The 24,642-nt window shown below is 31.6% G+C and overlaps 1 long non-coding RNA gene across 1 annotated transcript; it reads left to right on the top strand.

The window, feature by feature from the left end:
- The first annotated feature begins 1,981 nt into the window (after positions 1-1,981).
- LOC129232595 (uncharacterized) lies at positions 1,982-9,633 on the top strand. The gene is made up of 3 exons (XR_008581368.1): positions 1,982-2,027; positions 4,385-4,458; positions 9,429-9,633. It is a non-coding gene; the product is annotated as an uncharacterized LOC129232595 (long non-coding RNA).
- The last annotated feature ends 15,009 nt before the right edge of the window (positions 9,634-24,642 follow it).

Consider the following 24,642-nt stretch of genomic DNA (forward strand, 5'->3'; position numbering starts at 1 on the left):
TTATGTTAGGATTCAATCCTTATTTCTATTCTAAATGCGCATGTCAATATTGCCTCCCAGAAACCTTTGCGCTTCATCAAGCGCGGAGATGTCTCTTCTTCTATATGTTACGATGGCTGTAGTATGTAGTTCAGAGTAGTCTCTAGTTTTCATCTATGTGTAATTGTGATGTGTAACTATCAATAAATGTTTGTGCTTAGCAACTGTGTTTAATTCTGCCCACAAGTTAATTACATTCTGAAGGTAACAACGTCAATTATAGTTTTTTTCAACGTACGTTTAAAATGGCAATTTTCAACGTTTTATCGACAACCCGATAACATGACTTCAGTGACGTCAAAATTTAAAAAAAAAAAATCAAAGAAAACAAACTCTACGTTTAACCACACAATTTTAACTCATGAATCATTTTGTTTTGAGATCAGATGATCCAATGGTGAGTTGTGAAGGGCATAGCAATGAAACTTATGGTTAAAACGTCCGAAGAGAGTAAATAACAATGGCGCATTTCCTTATTAAAAATTAATGTAACTCGCATAATATTCTTAAAATGTTACTTTAGTGATCATAGACATTTTTCTGTAAATAAAAACTTCAAACTTCCTTTTATTTTTCGATGCTAGAAATAAAATAAATTACTTAAAATTTAAAAAGAAAACGAAAGCAATTAATCTCGTTTATCATTATTTCGTACTAAAAACCAGGGTTGCAGTGTCAAAACCAGACTAATTTTTAGGGTAGGGATGTCGGAAGTCGAAGGCTGAAATTCTCAACAGTTGGAGTTAGTGTTTGCAATACCGGTATACCGGAATACCGAATACCGGTATTTGCCGGGGTAGAATACCGGTATTTTCGGTATTAGCTAAAAATTAAAAGTAGTTATTTGCTGTGTCGTCAGAAAAATCCAAAGTAAGGTTTTTGGTTCTGAATCAAAAAATAAATTGCGTGTGTGTTAGGAACTATCTGGCTTCGAATTAACTTTCAGCATGTTAAAAATAACTTCTATTTTAATATTATTGAGGACAGCAGTTTCGTAGATAGCTAGTGTTATTTATGAGACGTCACGAAAGAAACTCATCTATTCTTATCATATGCTTTCTGTCGAACCAAAACTCCTCGCTGAGCTGGCATGTTAGGATTATTTCTTTTATCGATATAGGTTTACCTTATTTAAGTTCATTGGCTTTAACTAGCCGCATTTGTACTTCATAAACAAGCAACGGGTAAGAAGTGTAAAAATTTAATTTCGCATAGCAGTATTTTTTCTGGATGAGTCCAGTTTGATATTCTATTAACAGGTAGTGGTAGTGTTTTTTAGGTGCTGTAAATGTTGTAGGATCATTGAGCTCTAACCCCAATGTGTATCATAGTAATCTAGTTTGAAAATATTGCCTGTAAGTTACAAGTAATTTGAATTTAAAAAACAAATGCAAAACTAGTAGATATATTTGAACTTAGCATGTTACTTAGTATCTATGTTGTGATGTCAGTTTATTTTATTTGCTAATTTATTTTTGGAGCACGGAAGAAAAAATTACTATTTGAGTTTGCAAAAATTGAACATAATTATAAAATGTTTTTTTCATATTAAATTGAAGCCAAGAATGACTACCATTCCTTAAGTTTAACTATTCCTTGCTACTGTGCTTAGTACACTAGCCGTTTACTCTGATTATCAGAAAGTTAGGTGAGCAAAATCAAATACGTTCACAAATATTTGAAATTGTTCTATTCACTGTTAAAAATTTCACTGAAAAAATGGTTAAATAACAGTTTATTTTATTGTCATTTTACCGTATTCAGCCTCAACAGTCAAATAACCATAAAAAAGATGGTTTTCAAACCATTAATCGAAAGAAAAACAGTATTTTCACCGTATTTTGAGAAAGCGGTTATTTTACCGTAAAGTTTAGCCAATCGGATCGACTGACAGCCAATAGGAATTCAGCGCGCGCAACGCCATCTTCCGGAAATGGAAAAGCGAGGGTGATGATAGCAAAGCAAACATGGCGGCCTCTATTGGAAAGGTAAATACATTTTTCATTTATTAGATTTTTAGTTATTTGTTGTGTACTTAATGTTATCTCTACTAACACTTATTTTAAGAGCTGAAACGCACTTATAACATATCAATGAGTGCCACTGCACCTATTCTTTTCTTACTTTAGATTATACATATACGTAAGCAATGTTGAATGCTGAATGCATTTACAGTAGTAAATTTGAAACTTCGACTCTTCCCTCTCTATTTCCCTGAGTTTATTATCCCTTCCAGGGAAAATACTGTTCAAGTTGCAAAAAACAATTATCTTTTAGGAATTGTACCATATTTTGCGAAATGCTGAGTATTTGGCCGAGAATTACAATCGTATACGGTTGAAAATTGTCTTCCATATTGCATGTGGGGCATTCCAAGGTATTTTTGACATTATGTAGAGTCCGTAACGTGACCTTTTTTTGCCATAACTTTTTAATTTACCATTTGATTTGCAAATTCTTTTATTTTGAGCTGGTGTATTGGTAGGAAAAGATCAAAATAAAATAATATGCTAATCAAACAGTAAAATAAAAAGTTATGGCAAAAAAGGTCATGTTACGGACTCTACATAAATGTCAAAAATACCGTGGAATGCCCCATGTAGTATGATATGTGTCGAATTTGGTTAGTTTATCTGCAATTCTGCACAAATTTAAATTCCTTTATTTATTTGAAAATCTACTGCTTCAGATGTATGATTTTACAGCGTACAATCATGGTAATGTTATGTAAATAAATCTTGCAGGAAACCAAATGTTTCTGCACCATGACTATTATTAAACTTGGATCACTGTGATTAATTAAATTAGATTGCTTTTTAGCAGTATTTATTATATTGTAAGTCAACTTTTAGATATTTGAAGTATGAAAAATCAGTAATAAGCTGACTTTTCATATTTATGACCACTTAATATCATGATGTCTTATTTTTTTACTTTTTCTGTTTTATGTATAAATGAGTAAGTAAGAGTAAGGTTAATGTTATGTGTCGTAAGATTTAAGAAATAAGTTATTAGGTAACGGATAAACTAAAACCCCCACTTATACGAATTTTAAAAATCCTCCCGGAACCAAATATTTCCACTTAGACGCAAGTGTTCAAGTTCCCAGCTTAATCGAATAATATTGTTTAGCTTTCCCAATATTTTTGCAGAGAAAATTTTCGAATAAATTAAGTCAGAACTAGAGTTTAAGCAGAGTTCAAAACTTTTTAGCAAAAAAGCTAAAATGTGAAAAAAAAGCTTTAGCGAAATGCTAAAACATCCAAAGTTAATGAATAACTTTCCATAAGGCAAATTATGGGGAAGGTGTTTCTTTCTAAATGCCTCAATGCGTTTCACCTGCAATTGCAAATTAAATTCCAAATTTAGTTTGAAATGAAAAAACTTAGAATTAATGCAACTGCAAGCAGAAACACTGGTAAGTACAATTATTGACGTAAGATATAAATTCATATTTTTTTGGCCAACAATGGGGGGGGGGCATTTATATTTTGTCAAAACATTTCCACTAACTCTAATTTCTTTTGTTGTTCCCATTGCAAAAACGAACGCAGTTATAAGTTAATAACACTGAAAAATATTTACCCTTTTAAGATGAGTATAAATTGATAAATACATCCTAACCTCTTTTTGTGGTGGATAGGGACCACATTAAAAAACTCGCATAAAAGAGTTCGTTCGTTTCATAAATAACTTCGTCCATTTTATAAATACTTCCCAATCTCAAGCTTCAAAAATTTTCATATTGTGACACATTATTTATGTAACGCTTACTCATTTTGTGTGTAATGGATTACTGGGAGTATACCCTCAGAAAAATTGGTAGGAACATCTCTGATCCAAATAACAATCAACAGCAAACAGAAGAGCAATTACGTCGTCAAATGTATTTCATTTTAGCAGTAATTGCTTTTAAGCATCTTCAAATTACGAGGCTCTGTTGTTTTTAAGTAATTGGCCGAACAGAATATTCGGCTTGTCTGCAGGCAGGGCCGCCAAGAGTTAAAGGGGGGTCCCCTTGTCAGTTTGGTTGATGGGCCCCCATTCCCCCATACTTTATGAGAAAGTAAGTGTAAAAAACTAAATACTTATAATTAATGTCCTATAATTTTCAAAATCTCATGACTCCGAGCAATGCCATGAGAGCTGTGTATGCACAGTTAAAAAAGTAATTAAAAAAAAGAATTATTAAAAATCAGTTTTGCTATCTAATTTTTCTTTTGTATTTGTATTACAAACAGATGAAGCATTTTAAAATTATGAAAAATATGCTTATGATATAAATAATTAAAGTATGTTTTTAATCCTTATGTGACTTACTAGTGTTTTTCTTTTCACCTAAGAGACATCCTAAGAATTTGTGGACAGTTGATGGCATTGGGAAAAACTCATCAATGATGCATTTGCAAACTTTAAGAGGTACTAAGTATTTTCATTTATTTTTTGTTTCCAATTAGTCTCTTTCTGGACATCTGTTTGACATTCTTGTAGAATTCCTAAAAATTTGGTATTATTAATCTTTGAATTAAAATATTGAAAAGTTAATATCCAAGTGTTTCGTTGTTATATATTATTAATCACCTATTTGATTAATTTTTGAAATTATATATTTTTAAACACTTAATATTATGAAGTTTTTTTTTTCTGGTTACTGTTTCATATTTAAATGAGTTTGATAGTAGGGTTGATGTAATGTGCCGTAAAATTTAAGCAAAATTAAAAAGCAAAAATAAAATTTTAATTTAACATTTGAGGCTTTTCTATTACAGAAAAATTACTTTGAATTTGATAATAGTAGTTTGGCTATGGTTTTCAACTGCTGTAACTTTCCTTCATTCCATAGAGAAAGATGTGTTTGTTTACCAATTGTCCTCAGATATTTACATTTGTTTGCTATTTGATGGTAGAATACTGAAATAATTAGCCGAATCAAATATCTGGTTTATCTGCCGAATAGGCAGTATACTGAGTATCAACTGAATATAGTTAAAATGTTATTTTAACATTTTTATAAAAACTTAATATTCTGAGTTATTTTTCTGGTTATTGTTTTGTTTTTAAATTATTTAGTAATTTTCAGTAAATTACTGCCCTAGAGCCAGAGCTAAGGCAGAAATACATAAAATACACCACCAGCTCAGTCATTCCATTCGAGGGTTGTAGTTTCGTGCTTATTAGCACTCATGAGCCCAGATTAGGAAGTGACTGCGCTGGAGGTGGAAAACAACTTAAGAGAGCCAAGAGTGCCAAACAAACTGGTAGCTCATATAAAAGAAGTGTTTGGCACTCTCGGCTTCCTTAAGGGGGTTTTCCATCTCCAGCTCAGTCCCTTCCTATTCTGGGCTGATGAGTGCTAATCAGCACGAAACTGCAGTCCGCAAATGGAATGACTGAGCTGGCGGTGTATTTTATGGATTTAGTAATAGAGTAAGGTTCAGGGCAGTGGTTGGAAAAACTACATTTTTTTTGTAGCGAACTACAACTACAACTACTTTAACACAAATGTAGTTAACTACAACTACAACTACTTTTTTCAAAATGTAGCAACTACAAACTACTTTTGAAATGTAGTCGCTACTTCGCTACTTTTCAAAAAATAAATAAATAACATACACATAATACACACCGTTTGCGGATTGAATAAAAAAAATGTTGAGATTGATATATTGGTTCATTTGAACATGGAATATTGCTATAAATTATCTATTCTTTCTTTCCTTTACTGAAACGATTCGTCAATTCAAACATTGTATACCATTTGCAAATATTCCCTGCAAGAAAGGACTTAAATGTGGAAGGAATTCAACTTTCAAATTTTTAATCCTTTCCTGACAGTAAATAGTATTTCATTCAAGAAGTGTAACTCGGCTACTTGAAATTGAGATAAATCTAGTCATAATTTGATTTAAATTTTACATAGACATACATATACATGAAATTTATTTAGATGATGAAAAGCATCATCTTTTAAACAAAAGAGAAGAACTTTAATTTTCATTATATGAGTTAATTTTAGAAGAACTTATATTTCGTAGGAATTAATTGCTTTTGAGCTTCAAGCTACGGTTCCGGACCTGGACACATCTCTTTTCTAATGCCCCTGACAAAATAAAATAACGAATTTTTCAATTTTACCGAATAATCTCAAAAACTCAGAACATTTAATAATTGACTTTTAATATGTTAATAAATGAACACCCAATCAGTAAAAAAGAAAAAAAAAGAAATATGAAAAATACCCCAAACGGTTCTACTAATTATCCGAAACATGTAACATAACTAAAAACTTACTTTACTTCAATGTGCATTTTTTAGCAACAGTGGACTCGGGGCTACAACGCAATTCGACTAACACGAAATGTCTATATAGCGAGTTTTACTCGAGAAACGAATTTTGCAGCTGATGCGAATTCCTCACCCGCTATACGAAAATTTTTGGAGCAGAAGCGCAGGGTTTATATCACCCTCTTTCTTGGTTACTAAATATTAGTTTCGTGAATGGAATTTCCCTTTGGCATCACTGAAAGCCAAAATTCCCCGCACCGTAGAGTCGAAACATCAGATTGCTAACGTACAAATCGCCGCTCCGCATTTTTTTTTTCGAAATATTAAGTTGATGAAACATAATTTCACATAAGCGGGCTGTTTATCTAAAGTTAGAAATGTATCCCTCGCATAAGTTGAGGTTCGACTGCATGTGCAAATGGCATTGATACCGAAAGCTTTTTGCTTAACGGGCAAAGTTTGCATGAAACGGAATAAATTCGTTTTTTTCTTTCTAAGCCATGCTCTACTCAAGGGGAATATTGGGAAAATGTTAAAGTTTCTATGCCAAACAAACTAATGGCGTCAAACAGATACAACGTATGGCGTCAAACAGATACTACGTATGGCGTCAAAATAATATATCAGAGGTCAGCTCATATTTTTCAGTGTTACGAATCTCATTGGTGCAAGTTTTACTCGCGTAATAATTGCACCAGTCAGATTCGTTTGAAAATGCGTTTTTTTTTTTTTTTAACTTTATTCAAAAGTAGTTTCCAGAAATCGCTACAAACTACTTTTTTTTGTAGCGAACTACTCGCTACTCTACTTTTTTTAAAAAGTAGTGCGCTACACTACAAACTACTAAAAAATGTAGCTACTACAGTAGCATCGCTACTTGTAGCGCGCTACTTCCAACCACTGGTTCAGGGGCATGCACAGGGGGAGGAGAGAGAGAAACACCTGTTAGCCTGAGCATGAAGGGTGCCTGAGATTTTTAAAATGAGAGATGAAATATGTGTAGGGGACATAAGAGTAAACAATATGGAGGAGGGCCAGAAAAAATCATTTGTGACGGGCCCCAAAATTTCGGGGCACGTCCTTGGTAAGGTTAGTGAGGTGTGTGATAAGATTTAAGAAAAATTGAAAAAGCAATACAACTTGAGCTTAGTATTTTCTCTTGCATTAAATTTACTTTCAGTGTGATAATACTACTATTAATAAGAATTTGCATACTATAATTTTCATTCATTGTTTCAAAAAATATGTTTTTGGTCTCCATTTGTCAAATATTAAATTTTTTCAGTATTCCGTTGCTGAATATTAAAGTACAATCGACCAAACTGAATCTTCGGTGCATCCGTAATTTGAATTATATCTGTGACAAAGCCAATTTAACTTTAACCAGGAGTTTGCATTTTTTTTTTTTTTTTTTTTTTGCATTAAAAAGTTTAACAGTTATTTTTACATTTGAAAAAAATCATTCAAGGTAAAACTAAAAATAATTCTTCAATTGAATAGGCTAACTCTTTAGGATATTATATAAATCTAATAACATAAATCTAATAACATTCTATCCAAGTAGCATTTTTGTTTTTATAGTGATTAATGTTACTTTTATATATTGTTGCAAATAATGCCAAAAATTTGAATATGTAAAATCAGTTTTAAAAATTCAAAATCCAAGTTTTAAAACCATTGGGAAAAAGTTGGATCACTGTTTAAATGTTGTTTTCAAAAATGTCGGGGTTGGGGGGGGGGGGGGAGGGGGGAGTGAGAGAGAGCTTTTTTCAATGGCTTAAAAAGTCTTGGTAACAAAGTTAAGGATCTGAAATGAAATTACTTCATAAATTATTCGAGATTTTTCTTGCTTTGTCATTTGAAGTTATTGGGCATTTTATAGAATATCCTTGTGGACTTAAAAGAGGAATTAATGGTGTCAGTTACAGTTGTATACTCTTCAAACAAAGGACAAAAAAGTTTGTCGTAAGGTTAGTATTTAAATTTCACAAAGTGAGGGCTTTGTTTTTTTAGCAGAAAGATCTGTTATAGGATTTTTTTTTGATGAATAGTTAAGAGGAAATTTTATTAATTTTTATTTGTTCTATTTAGTATATTTTCCAATTTTTAAAATTATTTTTTGCAAGCAAGGTGAAAAATAAAGTCTGAGGCTTTATTATTTTTCTCAGAAAAAAATTGCATAGCAAATTTTTTTTTTGTATATACAGTTGAACTCGGTTAATATGAAGTATCAAAAAGCTATGAATTCCTTTGTATTAGCAGTTATTCGTAACTACTGTGAATGAGTGATTCTGTGGGGGAAAAAAAACATGAAGAAATGCTGCTCTACATTTAAAAAATATTGCTGCACGAATTGTACATTTAGCACATTCATTTATAAGAAACGAGATATTTATTTCTGAATATATTTGGAAAATATTGAAAAAGGAAGATGGTATCGAAAATCACGGAATAGGTTGTAATCCGCAATGGAAGACGAACAATTTTATCTCCGTATAAATTGCAATTTCTGCGGGTCAACAAATGTACGGACTGTATTTTCTATGCAAAATAATCTATATTTTCTTGATACACGATGGGACTTCTACTACCAAACGAAGTAATGAATAATTTCTAGAAAAGGATACTACAGTATTCAACCACAAACGTTTTTAGTAAGAGGTCAGGAATTTTTGTTTGTCTTAGCCGAGACTTGCAATTACGCATTATGCGTGAAATTTTCATTGTAATTAGATAGCAAACCAAACTTAACGAATAAAACGTTCATTTCTGCCGTGATTTCATATTAAGAGAGTTAAACTGTACATATAATGAATGTACTTTATTTGATTAGCTTTAATGTGCTTTAAATGCAACTGAATTTTTTAATAATGCTGCAGATGTATTTTAACTTGTAAGTTATGCCTTAAGAAAGCATATTTAATTTGCTACGTTCTTCCTAACGAACCAGTATGTTCTATTGTGTATTGAGGTAAATATTGGAAAAGATGAAAAGTGATTTTGCTGTTGCATTTAATTTAATGTTAACAGAAACTGATTTTGTAGTTTCAGAACACCATAATATTAGGCTTGTTTTACATGGCTAATTTTAATCTATGTTTCAGGTGCTTTGTGGAAATAAATCCAATGCCTGGGTCCAAGACATAAAAGATGATTTTTATTATTTGTAAATGTTGCGATTTGTAATACATTTGTTATGTTGTATATATGTATTTGTGAATTATTTTGTATTGCTCAAATTCTAAAATAAACAAGATCTCCACGTAAGGTTTCTTATTTTTTCTGTGTTTAAAATATTTTCAATAATAGAGAGCTTGGATTAAACTGTCATTTGGGAGGTAAAACTCAGTACCAGCAAATTTTACATTGTCATCTACTGTACTTAAGTTTTTTTTTTTTTTTTTTTTTGTACAAGCTTGCTTATTTGGTTGGAACTCGAAAAATAGAGCTCGAGTAAAATGTAAAATTTCAGCATTTCCCTAATGCTGGTATGGAATTCAAAAATTATTTTTTCACATAGCTCAAAAAATCATTTCTGCAGGTATACCTTCCCATAGTAGTACATTCAAATGCATATGCAATTGCAGATTCTTGCTTCTTTTTTTTTTTTTTTTTCATGTTAGTGCACTTGAATGCATAAATGTTTATTGCTGGGTTTTTTACTTGATTTTAGGTCCTTTTTTATCTTTGAAAAAAAATTTAAGAAGTAATTTTTGTTTCGCCATGTCTCATAGAAAAATTTAAGAAGTAATTTTTGTTTCGTCATGTCTCGTAGAAGCCGACCTTGAAGAACCATTGCTTACCATTTTTTGTGTGAATGATTGGAAAGATCCAATCGTTTTAGTTCAGAAGTAACAAGTTTTCTGAGCATTTTTTTAAATATTGCTTGTTTTTTCATTTTTGCTGCATATTTTCATAGTTTTAGTGCATATTTCAATCACTTTTTATTGAATATAACCACAGCTCTAATTATACATTAAAAAATACTGATAATCAATCTTGTACATTGTGTAACAACATGTAAGTACTGTGTAGTGTATCTATTGGGTTTTTACTTATTGATTTTTAAAAAATTGAAGTCAGTTAAAATATTCTCTTAATTAATGCCTTTATTTTTAATATTCCGTAACTGTTACAGTTGAAATGGTAAGCCTTAATTCTAAAAGGAAACTCTCTCTCTCTCTTGAATTAATTTCTTACCTGTATTTATAATTTATAGACTAAAGAGATCCATTCATTTAATTAACATACTATAAAACCTGACCAAATGGGTTAAATTACTGTGAATACTAGTAATTAGGTGCCTGTGCACATTTTAAATGGTTACAAAAAGTGTTTCATTAAGAGTTTTTCCACGTGCTAATCATATGTGGTCACAATACCGTAAAGTGGTATAGTTACGGTCCATCAACATACTAGTCCTATATGGTAACAAAACCGTAAAATGTTACGTTGTGGTATCTTTACGGTTTTTTTGACGTACTAGTGGAATATGGTTACAAACCCGTAAAATGTTGTATTTACGGTTTTTCTCCGTATTTTTTGAATATGGTTACAAAACCGTAAATTGTGGTTTTTACGGTTTTTCACCGTACTAGCTGTATACGGTTAGAAACCGTAAAATTACATGTTTACGGTTTTTTAACCATTTTAGTTGAAAATGGTTTTGAACCCGTAAATGTGTAGTATCAACCCTAACCGTAAACTTTACGGTTAATCAGACGGACACACTGCTGCCGGTTATTTCACCGTAATTTTACGATGAAATTTCTAACAGTGTTTATACATTTTTGATAGCTGATTAATCAATATGGATATTTGTTTAAATAGTTAGTTGCCGTCAAGAAGTAACATTAGTTGTACTTTTATTGAGTCTTAAATGAAGACCTTCTTCGCAGTAATCAAAGTTTTGCCTCTACTCTCGCTTTAATCAACTAACTTCAAACAAGGAGAAAACAAAAATATGTTTAATGTGTAATGCGCATATGATTTCGTTACTTTGTTTACGTTTCCCTTTGATTAATTTTTATTTTAACTCGAAACATAGTACGACTCGGTCAAAAGGCCGGTGAAGAAATTACATTGAAAATGCGAACAGGTATCCCTTGTATAACACGGTTACAAGACTTTTTTATAAATAGTTTTTACTTATTTTTTAACCTAATTAATCATGTACATATAGATGGGTCATTCCATACGAAATGAGCAAAATTCGCAAAAAAAGTGGTGGCCGCATGGTAAGATTTTTATGAAATTTAGTATACAAATTCCTTTTATGCCTATATAAAAATACCTAAAATATTTTTGCTTAAAATTTTTTATTTAAATAGTTATATGCGATTGAAAATTGGTCAAATTGAACAGCCTTCTCATAAATGCTAAATGTTGCACTTTTGAAGGCTTGTATCTCATTAAATATTTAATGAAAACATATAAGTTATGTGTTGTTGCAATCTATGGAGTAGAGTAATTAATCTGATGTCAGTAAAATTTATTTTAAATAACTTTTAATCGAGTTTCAAAAACTGAAAATATTTCAATTTTCTCATTAAGTATTTTATTTTTCAATCTCAATCTTTAAGGAATGCATTAGCTCTGATGAAATTAATACCCAATAATGTGCTAAGTATCATAAAAGAAATACCTTACTTTTGAAGTTGTATTTTAACTCCTTTGTCTTCAAAATCAGTTTTAAACGTAGTGACATTTTGTAAAATGATGATTTTCCCCTTCACATCGACACAAAAATTCAAATGAGGGAAAATTCAGACAACTTTAAAAGTTTAAGAGAATATAGAGCTGTGTTTCTACTATTTGCTTGAAGAAACTCGAAATTGGTTTTTGATTTCCAAACGTAAAATAAAATTCAGAAAAATAGCATTTTATTTGTGTTTTATGGGTTAATCCATTCAGATTCAACGGATGGGTGCGCTCGACCATTTTTAATTTTTTTGAAATTCATATCCCTAAAGGCTAGATATAAAAGATGTTTAAAACCACTTTTATTTTTTCTCTCAACTGGACCTTTGATTTTTCGAGGTCATCAAAAATTATTTTCGTAGTCAAAAATGGGACATTTTAGATCTTTGCACTTCGGCCAAAATCTATTTCAATTACATTTATGACAGTTAATTTAACGCTTTGATCTTAAAGTGCATAAATTGATAGTCTTACATGCTGAGTTACGTAGCTATAAGTTAATAATTAAAATAACGGCAACAGGTTAAAGTTCAGGATCAAATGTAAAAATTTTACTCATTTCATAGGAAGATAACTCGCGTAGGGGACGGAAACACAAAATGAAATACGGCAAAAGCTAATCACTGGAACCATGTTAAAAAGAATATGTAACTGTTGCTGTGTGTTTGTGCACCGTTTATAGATTACAGCCCCTCAAAAATCTGAAAAATGACATTTTTAGACCCCTGTAAACCAAAAGTGGGTGGAATTAAAAATAAAATTTCTTGAACAATTGAATATTCTATTCAAGTACTATACATGTTATACATGTTTTTTGTATTTGGTTTGTAAAAAAAGATACAGGTCTTTGAAATTGAGCAATTTTGCTAGTCAATTCACACACTAAAACAGAAATAAAAAGTGTGAAAACTTCATTGCACCTTCTTCAATTACGTATATTGTGCCCTAATATAATACATTATACTGAAAAAACATATTGTAATTTTCAAAATAATATTACTTTTATAACTTAGAATTATTTGAACATGAATGAGTAGTTTATATTGTATGGAACCTGCATGGATTGACCCTTATGTGAAATTCAAAAAACTAGATAAACGACTCAATGATGCAAAAGCAAGTATATCTAACATTTATTTCGATTTTTAAAATAATGTACATTTTAGCAAGTACTTCATGAACATGCTTTTGAGAAAATGAAACACGAAATAAATGGTTAGTTTTGCTAAACTTACAATAAAAATAACTAACTAATGAAATTTTACCTTAGTTCAAGTTACTGTAGTAACAGAAATACGATGATACCAATGATTAAAATTTAGTAGCATCAAAAAGACACTTCAATATGTTACGTAAAAAAACTTGAGTAAATTTAGAGCATTCCCTCATGTTCAAAAAAACATCTGAAATAGAGGAAAAAATGAAATTTTTGAAAATTTTCGATTTTTAAAAGTACGATTTCGTCATCAAGAAATTCATAAACAATTACTAAATTAAAGCAGATAGTTAGTTACAGATAGTTTTTCAATCTGAATCATTTTTGCTGTTATTTTTTCATTAAAAGAGCTAGAAGAGTGAATTGAAATCTGAAGTAAATTGGCAAAATTTCAATCTTTGTTAATATCTCAGATTCAAAAAAAGATCCGAATAAATTTTACTTTGCTCTTTCTCAATAGAAAATTGTTTGTAGAATGCGGAAATATTTATTTTTTAAGTGTACGTTTATAACTTATGGAGTTATTGAGTCACAAACTGGCAGCAATGAACTCTGAAAATTTAGACTTCGCGTAAGCAGCAACTTCTAATTTCAATAACAAAGCAACAAGCAGTTTTCAATCTTCCATACTTTGCATTCCCTCATAGATATGCATGGTTTACTTAAATAAAAATTTTCATACATTTCATGTCATTTCTATGACATGTCAGCCACAGCTGATTTGCTCATTTCGTATGGAATGACCCATATATGTCATGTCAATGTGTACCGTGTTGTATCTAACCCACTTTCCGTGTTATATCGAAACCTAGTCATAAGATGCAATTTTATAATAGCTGCTCTATAAATTCGGCTCTATAGAACATACCAACAAAAACTGGCTTCCAGAACATACTAAGACCCACTGATTTAATAAAAATAACGGTTGTTATAAACGATTAAACAAATATTTTATGTACCTCAACTTAAAACTGTTATACTTAACAAGAAAATACTTTATGAACTTTCTTTACTAATAACAAAACGTATTCTATAAAAAAAACTGCTTTTCTATAGCAATAAAGTTTGCCTGAACAACAACGAAACAAAATGAAAAATAAAATAATTAGAATTATTGTATTAATTTTATTTCATATTTTGTTTCGACTACATTTTTTATTTTTCATTTGCCAAATTTAGCTAATGTTTAATCCTAATGTTATTTTTTACAATGCATTGGAAACAAAATTATACCCATATTTTTGCTTTTAGAACACTGAATGAGAAAAATAAAGTATGTATTTAAAAATTAAAAGTTAGTGTTATACGGGAAAGAGCCGAAGACAGACAATTTTTCGTAAGTTTCATGAAAACAAAGTAAAAACTTTTTACAGTGAGAATCAGTATTGAACAAAATAAATTCCTTCTTTTAAAATTCGTGTTACATCAATACCGTGTAGTTATGAATTATTTTTGTACGGTGTTGTACGTTGTTTGTACTTGGTACCAAATATCGAAACCGTGTTACAATAATCGCAAATTTGGTACCGTGTAATATTGAAACAGTGGTGTAGAAATACCGTGTTATAAGGGACGCCTGTATATCATCTTACAGGGTTTACACATTTCTGCCGTGGGCAGGTTAAAGGCTGTAGCTGCAATTATAATTATTGTTTTTGCATTTTTGTCACCTGTTGTACACTAGCTTCATTGTACAAGCTTGCTTATTTGTTTTCCGCTGAAAAAACGTATAATTCCAACATTTTCTAATTGTTAGTTGAAGAAATGTGTGTTTGATTTGATGCTGTCTCGAAAACTAATTTCTGCAGGTAGTCGTTTACCTGCCCACGGCAGATTTGATCTCACGACTTTTCTATACGGTGAATATTTCATTGTTTTTTTAAATTTGTATTTTTTTTTTGCTTTTAGTAATAGTTGTGTCGTCAGGCGTCAGGGGCGGATAGACTTCCATTTGAGGGCATACTAAAGAGTATAGAATTTTCTCGTACTAAATATTTTTAAATCGTTTGGGTGCCAATAAAAGGCACCAAATCAGCGACGAATGAAGCACCTATTAGGGCATAGACGTTACTCTCATCAGCAATCCCCATATAGATAATAGCAAGTTCACAGATCGAGTAACGCTTCTGACGTCGCCAACAATGAAACTCGCGCCATAGTATGATATTTTGATTTTTTTTTTTTTTTTTTGGTAATGTTTGACATGCAGGCAAATGCTTTATTTTGAAAAGGCAGAACCGGATACGGTAACTTAAGTTTTACTTGTAACACTGTCATTTCAGGGGAATGAAGAAACAAAAAAGTACTTATTAATAAACGCTTTTACTGAAGTTTAGGGTTAATCCACTGGAAAATTTCAACACAATTAAAATTTCAACTTGCAAAATACTACCAAACAGGCAATTGCTTCGTTAAGCAATTTTCACCCGTCATACCTTGACGGGCGATTTTCTAGTAAATTGAAGTATATCAAATAGTTACTTTTAAAAATTAATGAATTGTGAATATTACTATAATTTTTATTTCATTCATAAATTGCTTGGACACAATCTGGATGGATAATATGATCAACAATTTAGGGTGCTTATAACGCCTTGTGGACCTTGTTGTATCCGCCCCCGCTTAGGTACAGTTACCGATCATAACCGGTCATTAGTAGAAACAGGCCAATTGTTGGTTTGTTAGTGTTAAATATATGTCGCTTAAATACTTAGTAAACGTATTATGCAAGTAATGTTTTCATGCTTTTAGTGTATTTTATACGCAAAGCAGTTAAAAGTAAATGTTCAAGTTTTGTTGCACACTTGAAAAGGTACTTCAACTCTTTCTGACTAATTTTGGGAAATTCCTGTCGATGTGTGTACCTTTGTTTAAATATTTTAGCAGACGTGGTAGGCTAAAATATCACAAATGAGACTCGTAGGGTACTTAGTGCTGATTAGGGCTTGGTACTTCATACTCCAAGAAACTAGGGGAGGGTTGAAAATGTACATGCTAAAAAATCAAATGTGATAAAAATAATACAATGCATGCTCGCACATTTTTGTAACTGTACCGTAGTTTTCAAAAGGGGGAGGGGGGAGATACTCATTTACACCCACAAATAAAGGACTTGCTGAAATCATAATAAGAATTTTGACTGTGAATTCAACCGCCAACCTAAATTACTTTATTTACTTATCTAAATTTATTTTTTATTTTATTTGTTTTGTTTTTGTGTGTGAGTTTTGTTTAATAAAGATGCCGTAAAAATAGTCTTGAACCTGTGAAATGTTATGACGCAAATCGATACAATTTGCTTTTCTGTGAAGTTTTAAAATGTGTCAAGGACTTTTTGAACTCCCTGTATTACGAGGTTTATATTCGTATTTTTGGGGAATGTGAGGAGAATGTTAACGTTTAAGAATGTTAACTTCTTGTGCATGAAATCTTTTTAAAATTTTTGTTTAAAAATATTTGTTAATGCTATTTAGCCGAAAATTTCTAAGCAAGTAATCTGTTAAGGGCATGCGTACACACTTGAATATATACTTTTAAACTCCAAATTGAGAATCATGTTTTTATATTTTAGGTTGTTTTTGTGTGTATAAGTGGGAAAATATTATGAACAAACACTTAAATCTAATTTAGATAATGACAGAAACAAAAAAAAGTCATTGGTGCCCAGAGTTTAAAAACAGATTTTAGATAAGTTTGGGGCTCTGAATCGAAATATCAAATTAGTTTTTCGCCAGCAGCTCTAAGTCTTCAGATAAGTGCTTCTGTTTTACCCAAAATATGCAGTTTTAACTCCATTTTTGCACACTTCTAAAAATCAAGTACTGAAACAAAGATTTCTTCACTTATATTTGCCCTATTGGCCGTCTGCAGCCCAGTTACGTTTAGGAAAATACACTGCATGAAGTAAGTATCTGACTAGTTCAGTAACAACGCTTGAACGAATTAAGGTCAACTTGAAAGTTCTTGCTTTGCATATATCGCTTTTCGATATGCGTGACGAGTTAGATCTTTGTATACCATATTTTCACAGCCCGGTTAATATAGTGAGCGACCCGAAACAGTTTTTATGGCTCCTCTGCAATCAAATCTTAAAATCATAAGCATTAATGGAGAGCCAGGGTTTGGTGGTGGTTTCAGCGGTGTTGAGGTGTTGAATCACTCATTCGAAATATTTGTTGTTGGGAGGCAGAGCATCTCTTACCTGTACACCTAAAGAGGTAAAAAAAAAATAAAGAATACCCCAATTTTTAAATAATGGATTACTATTTTAGTTTTTGCCCTTAAAAATCGGGGACTCATGGCCAACAGTGTTATTGGTCCCTTTGGTAATTGAGCTCTGATTGTTTGTACATTAAACAGTAGCAATAAAAATTCCATGCTTCATTTTTTATTTGATCTATGGATGTAACATGAATCCATATCCTGTATATTTCAATGTTTTATCTTGGAAATTTGAGCTCCTTTGCAAAAACTGATGTCATATTTGAACTCGGAATACCCAATTCATATGAATTTAGTTCCATATACCCGGGCTCCAAAATTATTTCCCTTGTGTTATTTATCAATTAACTATTTTTTCCAAACAAGATACCTTATTACCTAATTTGTATAGCCACAATTGTAGTTCAAAATTATTACTAAAACGTGCACTTCATTATTCGCTTGCCTCAATTTAGATGCTCGGCAGGACATTTTTTTTTTCCTTTTTTAAATAGCTGAAATATTTTCCTAATTAGCCGTTTTAAAATTTTAGCTGAAATATTTTTCAATTACGCTTTATGTTGCAAAAAATGCTGTACTATTCAATAACTTGATAATGATATAATATCGATTAAGAGTAAGTTTAATTTATTAGTGTGCTTGATTTAGAGCAATGAAATATAGAGCAAAAGCTCTATTCTAAAGAAAATTGAAATATTTGGAAACTGCCTTTTAGATAGTAGCACCTTAAGAAAAAATTTGTAACTAGAAATACAATCGAACTAGCTTATAACGAGTGCAAAGGGACTAAAGATATTTGCTCGTTATAGCAGAGTGTTCGTAAAAAAGAAAAATCATAAATCCATCACATTTGCTTTTTTTCTTTTTAAGACGTGTGCAGTACCGAAGAAATTGGTTGATTTTCTCTGAATTATCTGAATGTATATTTCTTGTGTCATTGTTTGAAGAATACGCATACACACAGATAATTTTTAAATGTTTTTTTTAATCCACAAATTTAAAAACAAAGAAGTGGTTCCATCGCTTGTTCTCAGGATTTATTATTTTACTCTCGGTTGACTTCGAAATGTTAAAATGTTCCCAAAAAATGTTAAACTTAGCTGGAAGTCAAAAGAAATTTGCATTACAGAAAAATTGCTCGCTTTAAGCGGGGTTTCCTCGTTAAAAGAGTAATGCTTTAATAGATTTAACATTGTACCAACTAAGTATCTGATTTCCTCGCTAAATCCAGGTTCTCGTTAAATCAGGGACCGGTATAAGCGAGTTTGACTTTATTCGGAAGATTTAAGTATTACCTTTCGAAAGCATTTGAAACAGGATTTTAACACATTTTGAAGTGAATTTCGGGATCTACATTTGCCTCCAATTTCCCCGTATTAGCCGTTAAATTTATTATCAACTCATTATGGACGCTCTTTTATGAGCATGTTCTTCGTAAATAGCTCTTCGAACATATTTTGTTTCTATCAAATCTGCCTTTTAAGTTTTTAATTTGTATCTTTTTTTTAAATTTCTTGGTAGCAGCCACTATTAAGTATTTTTGAACTGTTTCAAAATTGAGCGTTTCAAATAAAAAAATGAATGATAGGTATCTCCTGTGATACTTTTCGAACAAAAATGTTTTTCAAATCAGACTTCTTCCTTCCTATTTAAGGGGGGGGGGAAGGCGCGGACGGACTGGAGGGTGAAATTTTTTTCTATATGTATATTAATTTTACTAGCTTTTACCCGCGACTTCGCTCACGTTGATGTAGTTTTTTTCAATCTATTCAAGTTAATGGTCAACACAGGGAGAGGTCAAATAGTTACGAAAAAAAGATTTCTCCCCGGTTTCGCAGACATTTAAAATGGTGCTCCCCCCTTTAATGTATCAAAAGCCATGATGAAAAATGAAAATCAACGGAGAGGGGAGAGGGGGTAAATGAAATGTTGGCAAAACTGGGAAGACACCTAAAAAATCACTCAACATAAATCAGGAAAACGTTCAGGACTTGTAAAGAAGTTTAGTTTGGGTAATTCTAAAAAATTCCAATTCGAGTGAGGTCAACAATTCTTAAATAAAGTCAACCATTTCCCTTATAATCCTCTTCCCCTTCAAATGGTGTATAGCGCTACACCTGCTATCTAAATTATTGTATAGCTTCTTACCGGAGAAATCGTCGCAAAATTGGGTCAACAGTCACTACAAATCAAGATTCTAATGTCCTTTTAGAGTGAGAACATCAAACCTTTAAAATCCCCCACGTGAAGGAAAACAACTTAATGTAAACAGCCCTGATTAAAATAACGTTCAGAGAAAACGTTCTGAACAAAAACGTTCAGAGTAAAAATATCATTAAAATGAGAGTAAGCACTACAGTTTTTAGTTCCTATTTAAATAAGGACAATAGTACAAAAACTACTCATTTCGGAAAGAGAAATTCCCTAAAGTATGTATTATAATGATATCAGCGTTTTCATATAACATCTCCATCTGAAGATCTCCTTCATGATTAATTCCAAAATTCTTCATCAGTACAGGTCCGATAACATAAAAAACAAATTAAAAAAAAAAGAACGAACAATAATCTCTATTGCCGCTATTAAAGTAGGGATATTAATTCCACAAAATCCTAATTAGCACCATTAATCCTTAAACACACACAAAAAAAATAATAAATAAAAGCTTCATTAAAATTTTTAAAAATTCGATAATGCGCTAACGTAGTCGCCTGATGAGTCTGGAGACATAAAATGATTTTGGTGGATTAATTTACATTGTAATAGCAGTTTTAATGTTATTTGAGCTCGTTTCACTAATTTGGTGGATGAATTTTAAGTGCAATATCCTATACATAGAATTTAATGATATTTTACCAAAATTAGTTTGACGATGTTTTTACATTTTAATGCAAATTTTGTAATGGCTGTAGCGCCAAGATTTTTGAACACTCTTCCCGACCGCGTTATCATAATCTCTGCCTATCGAACAAGTTTTTGAAATGTCATTTTGTTTTTTTTTTGTTTTTTCAATTAAATTCATTTTCTTCAACGAATGCAATCTAATTCATTATCTATTTTTTGCAATTAAAAGCAGCGTAAAAATGTAAAATGATCCAAATCCATTATTTATTGGAAAAAGGACCATAGTGCCATACATTCGCCAGAGACTAGCCAAGTTTATAAAACTGCGTAAAATGTTTTCTTAATCTACATTCATAAGATATGAATTTTAATTCCGAACAGAAGATGCACAAATAAAATGTTATTGTGCGCAAACTAGTGCTGTTTATGGATTGGAATAATTTATTTGGCGGATCATTTTACATGTTAATAAATGGTATAAAGAAAGAAATATTAAAGAAATGGCGATATTTCGGTTGCATGGGAAAAACCGAGAAATAGTATTCGCGTAGTTTTTAGCTTCAAAAACAGCGACAATTGAAAAAATTGCCATATGCCTTAGCTATTTAAATGATTCCGTAAAAAAAGTTTGCCGAGATTCCTGCTGGTCGATCAAGCACCCAGTCAACACAAATAAATTTAAAAAAAAAACCCCATTAATTTCCTCAAAGTTGCGTAAAACTGGAAAATAATCAGCCAAATCCATGTATTATTTGCCTATCTTGTGCAAAAAATCTTACTTTAAAATTTGACTTGAGAAAAGCCTTGAACAGTCAGACGAAAAGCAAAAATAGTCAACAATACAACAGTTGTCGCTATTGACAGAAATGAGATGATACCCTAAATACTATATTGTGTTGAGGAAAGCCTTCGAACATGGAACTAAAAAGCTCATAACTCGTTTTTTATTCTACATAGAAATTTGGAACGGGTGCAATCTTCAGCAAAAAAATCGGAGATTTCGATGGAGATATAATGTTAATATGTGCAAGTATTTTTCATCTCCATATTAGAGAATTTATACGAAAATTGTGTTTTATTGCTTCCTAAGGCGGTTTTGCCCCCCCCCCCATAACTGAACGAAAACTATCCTATGTGTTATTCTGATGCAAAAGCTATATTATTGCAAAGTTTCATCAAAATCTACTCAGTAGTTTTTGCGTGAAAGAGTAACAAACATCCATTTGTACATCCATACAAACTTCCTCTTTATAACAGTAGTAAGATTTACTTTTTTTAAACTTACAATATTTTTACTATGCCCTCTTCCACGTCTTTACTCATCTTTATTTACTTTTTTTATTATTTCAAAGGAAGATTAGGCTGAAAACTAGTCCTTCTGTAGAATCAAGATTCTTGCACTTGAATAATTTCTCTAGTTTCGACATCATTAACGTTGATTTCCATATGAAAAATTTGTTTTCTCTATCACTTTAAATTACGGATATTTGATTTAAAATCAATTTTTGCTTATGTACTTCTATATATATAAAAAACAGCAGTCGAAAACTCCGTGCAATGAAATAAGTAAAAATATGATAGCGTGTATATAGGTACAAATAAAAGCATTTAAAAAGTTTAAAAAGTCCACAAACAGTTGTTTCTCGGTTATAAAATCAAACCCTTAAGTGCATAAACAGAGCGATGGATCAACGAAATCAGAGAACGGACAGATGAACTAGAAAAAATAAGAGATGGGTGACTCAATAGACGAAAGTGGCCGGAACTGTTACGGAAACGTACTTGTAGTTTCATTAAAACAATGTCCTCCCCTAATTTTATTGCGGAACTTTTTGCACTAACTTGAAGGCGTAGGTATGATTTATAATTACTCATCATTGCTGGATCGGAAACAGCTGCTCACGCTAGGGGGCGATCTGCGAGAATTCGGAAGCACAAAAATCTTTCCCTTTGGGTAGGGTCTGGTGAAGTAAAGTGGTCATAAAATCGTAGATTTTCAACTTAGGTGAATAATAAGTTCTTTAAACACTTAAACTTTTTTTGCTTTTATTTTACATTGCATTATTAAAGAATAGGGTACATTGAATTTTAGGAAAATAAATATTGACTTAAGCAACTTTATAGCAGTTTCTTTTCCCTATGTAATTATGACCACTTTACCCCATGGGATGGGGGAAAGTGGTCATAGTTAAAAATGGATGCAAAATGATTATAAACAACCCTAATATTTGTATATTTCGGTTATTTTTATAGTTACAAGTATATGCTCAAGCAAATGTGTGTATACACGAGTATATACGTGTCTTGTAAACATTAGTAAACACGTTCATACATGAGTAGATACATTATATGCATCAAATACATGCATGCACGTGCCTACTCAACTATATACGTGTATACACGAATGTATAAGCATGTATACGTATCTACACGAGTATATACGTGCTACGGGTATGTACGGGTACAAACGTGTGTAACCGAACATCATATGCGTGTATGCACTTGTATTTCGAGTATTTTCGTGCATATCTGAGTATATACCAGTAACAGTAGACGTATACACGCATATATACGTGTATACGTCCACTATACACTGTATGTACGCATATCACGTACATACACACATACGGGTATACACGAGTATATACGTGCTACGGGTATGTACGGGTACAAACGTGTGTAAACGAACATCATATGCGTGTATGCACTTGTATTTCGAGTATATTCGTGCATATCTGAGTATATACCAGTAACAGTAGACGTATACACGCATATATACGTGTATACGTCTACTATACACTGTATGTACGCATATACAAGTACATACACACATATACGGGTATACACGAGTTAATTCGTGGATACATCCAGTGCGTGTTTGAAGGTACGTGTCTACTCACATATATATAGTGAAGCACAAGTCTATACGTATGTATACGTGCAAACACGATTATATTCCTGTATAGACGTATATGCGTACATTTACGTGTATACACCAGTACATGTATATACACGAGTATATAAGCTTACTCGAGTATATAAGCTTATATACATGTGTGCCAACACAGTGAATCCAAGCTGTTGGGCAAAAAACTAAGGGGTGTGAGAGGATAAGAAGAGAAGTATAAGGAACTTACGTTCACTGACGCGCTACATGCACACAAAGCCAGAAAATGATGGATACAAAGCAAATCATAAATTTTTTATACAAAGATGATTTTACCCAACATTTCAGTTTTTAGGAAATATTTACAGCAGTTGTTAAAAGTTACGGCCTGTAGTAGCTCTAATACACGCATCGCAAAAAAGTGCGCAGCGGCTGATGAAATTTTTTCAAAACTCTCGTTATTTCAACAGAGAGTAATCAGTGAATGCGGCGCATGTATTACAGCTGCAGGCCGCATATTTCATCAAACGCTTTAAACCTTTAAGACCTAAAATGTTGCGTAAAATTGTCTTTGTGTAATATATAAATTTGTGACTTTTTTTTTTGCATCCATCAGTTTCTGGCTTTGCATGCATGTAGCGCGTCAAAATTGTGTTTGTGACCATATGTTCCATATGATTCTTGCTTCTTATTCTCCCCTCTAACACATTTAAATCTATATCCTTATCTAACACCTTTTAATAATTTGCTCAAGAGTTTAAACTCCCCCTGTATACTTGTATTTCTTATGCTTGTATGTAAGTGTCTACTCGAGTACGTACGCGTATATACGTGTCTACCTGAGTATATAAGCGTTCGTATATATACAAGTATAAGCGAGAATATACGTGAATGTACAGCTGTATGGATAAAAAATAGAGATAGCCCTTATTGCAGATACCCATATACGTATTTATTGTTGCATTTGTGTGAATACGTCTATGTACGTGCCTACACGAATATATATGCGCATATATACGCATATACTCGTATATTTAACCCCGTTTACTGCAAAAACAATACATATTAAGTAAAATTAATATTTAATTTGTATCTGTCTTATACTTTAAGATTCAGTGACATTAGAAGAACAATATTCGTTAAGCCTAATATTATGACCACTTTACCACATCTTACTTAAATTGTTATAAAAAATTATCTAAAATAGATTCAGCTAAGTGCTAATGAGTGAGAGTTCTTGAGACATGTAGGAAGCTTCCTGTGGGGTCAATCTGTTCATAATTCTAACAAACAAAATTTCCCAAGGAAGTTAGAAGAGGTTTTTAGATTTTAAAATTATTCATATTCACGCAAAATATTTTTTTACCAAATAAAATTTTGCCAGTTGTAAAATTTTATATTTAAAATCTAGTTTCTAACTGCCCTACTCTAAAATAAAATTTTCATTCCT

Source organism: Uloborus diversus, unplaced genomic scaffold (genome assembly GCF_026930045.1).
Source record: "Uloborus diversus isolate 005 unplaced genomic scaffold, Udiv.v.3.1 scaffold_13, whole genome shotgun sequence".
Taxonomy (NCBI): Eukaryota; Metazoa; Arthropoda; class Arachnida; order Araneae; family Uloboridae; genus Uloborus; species Uloborus diversus.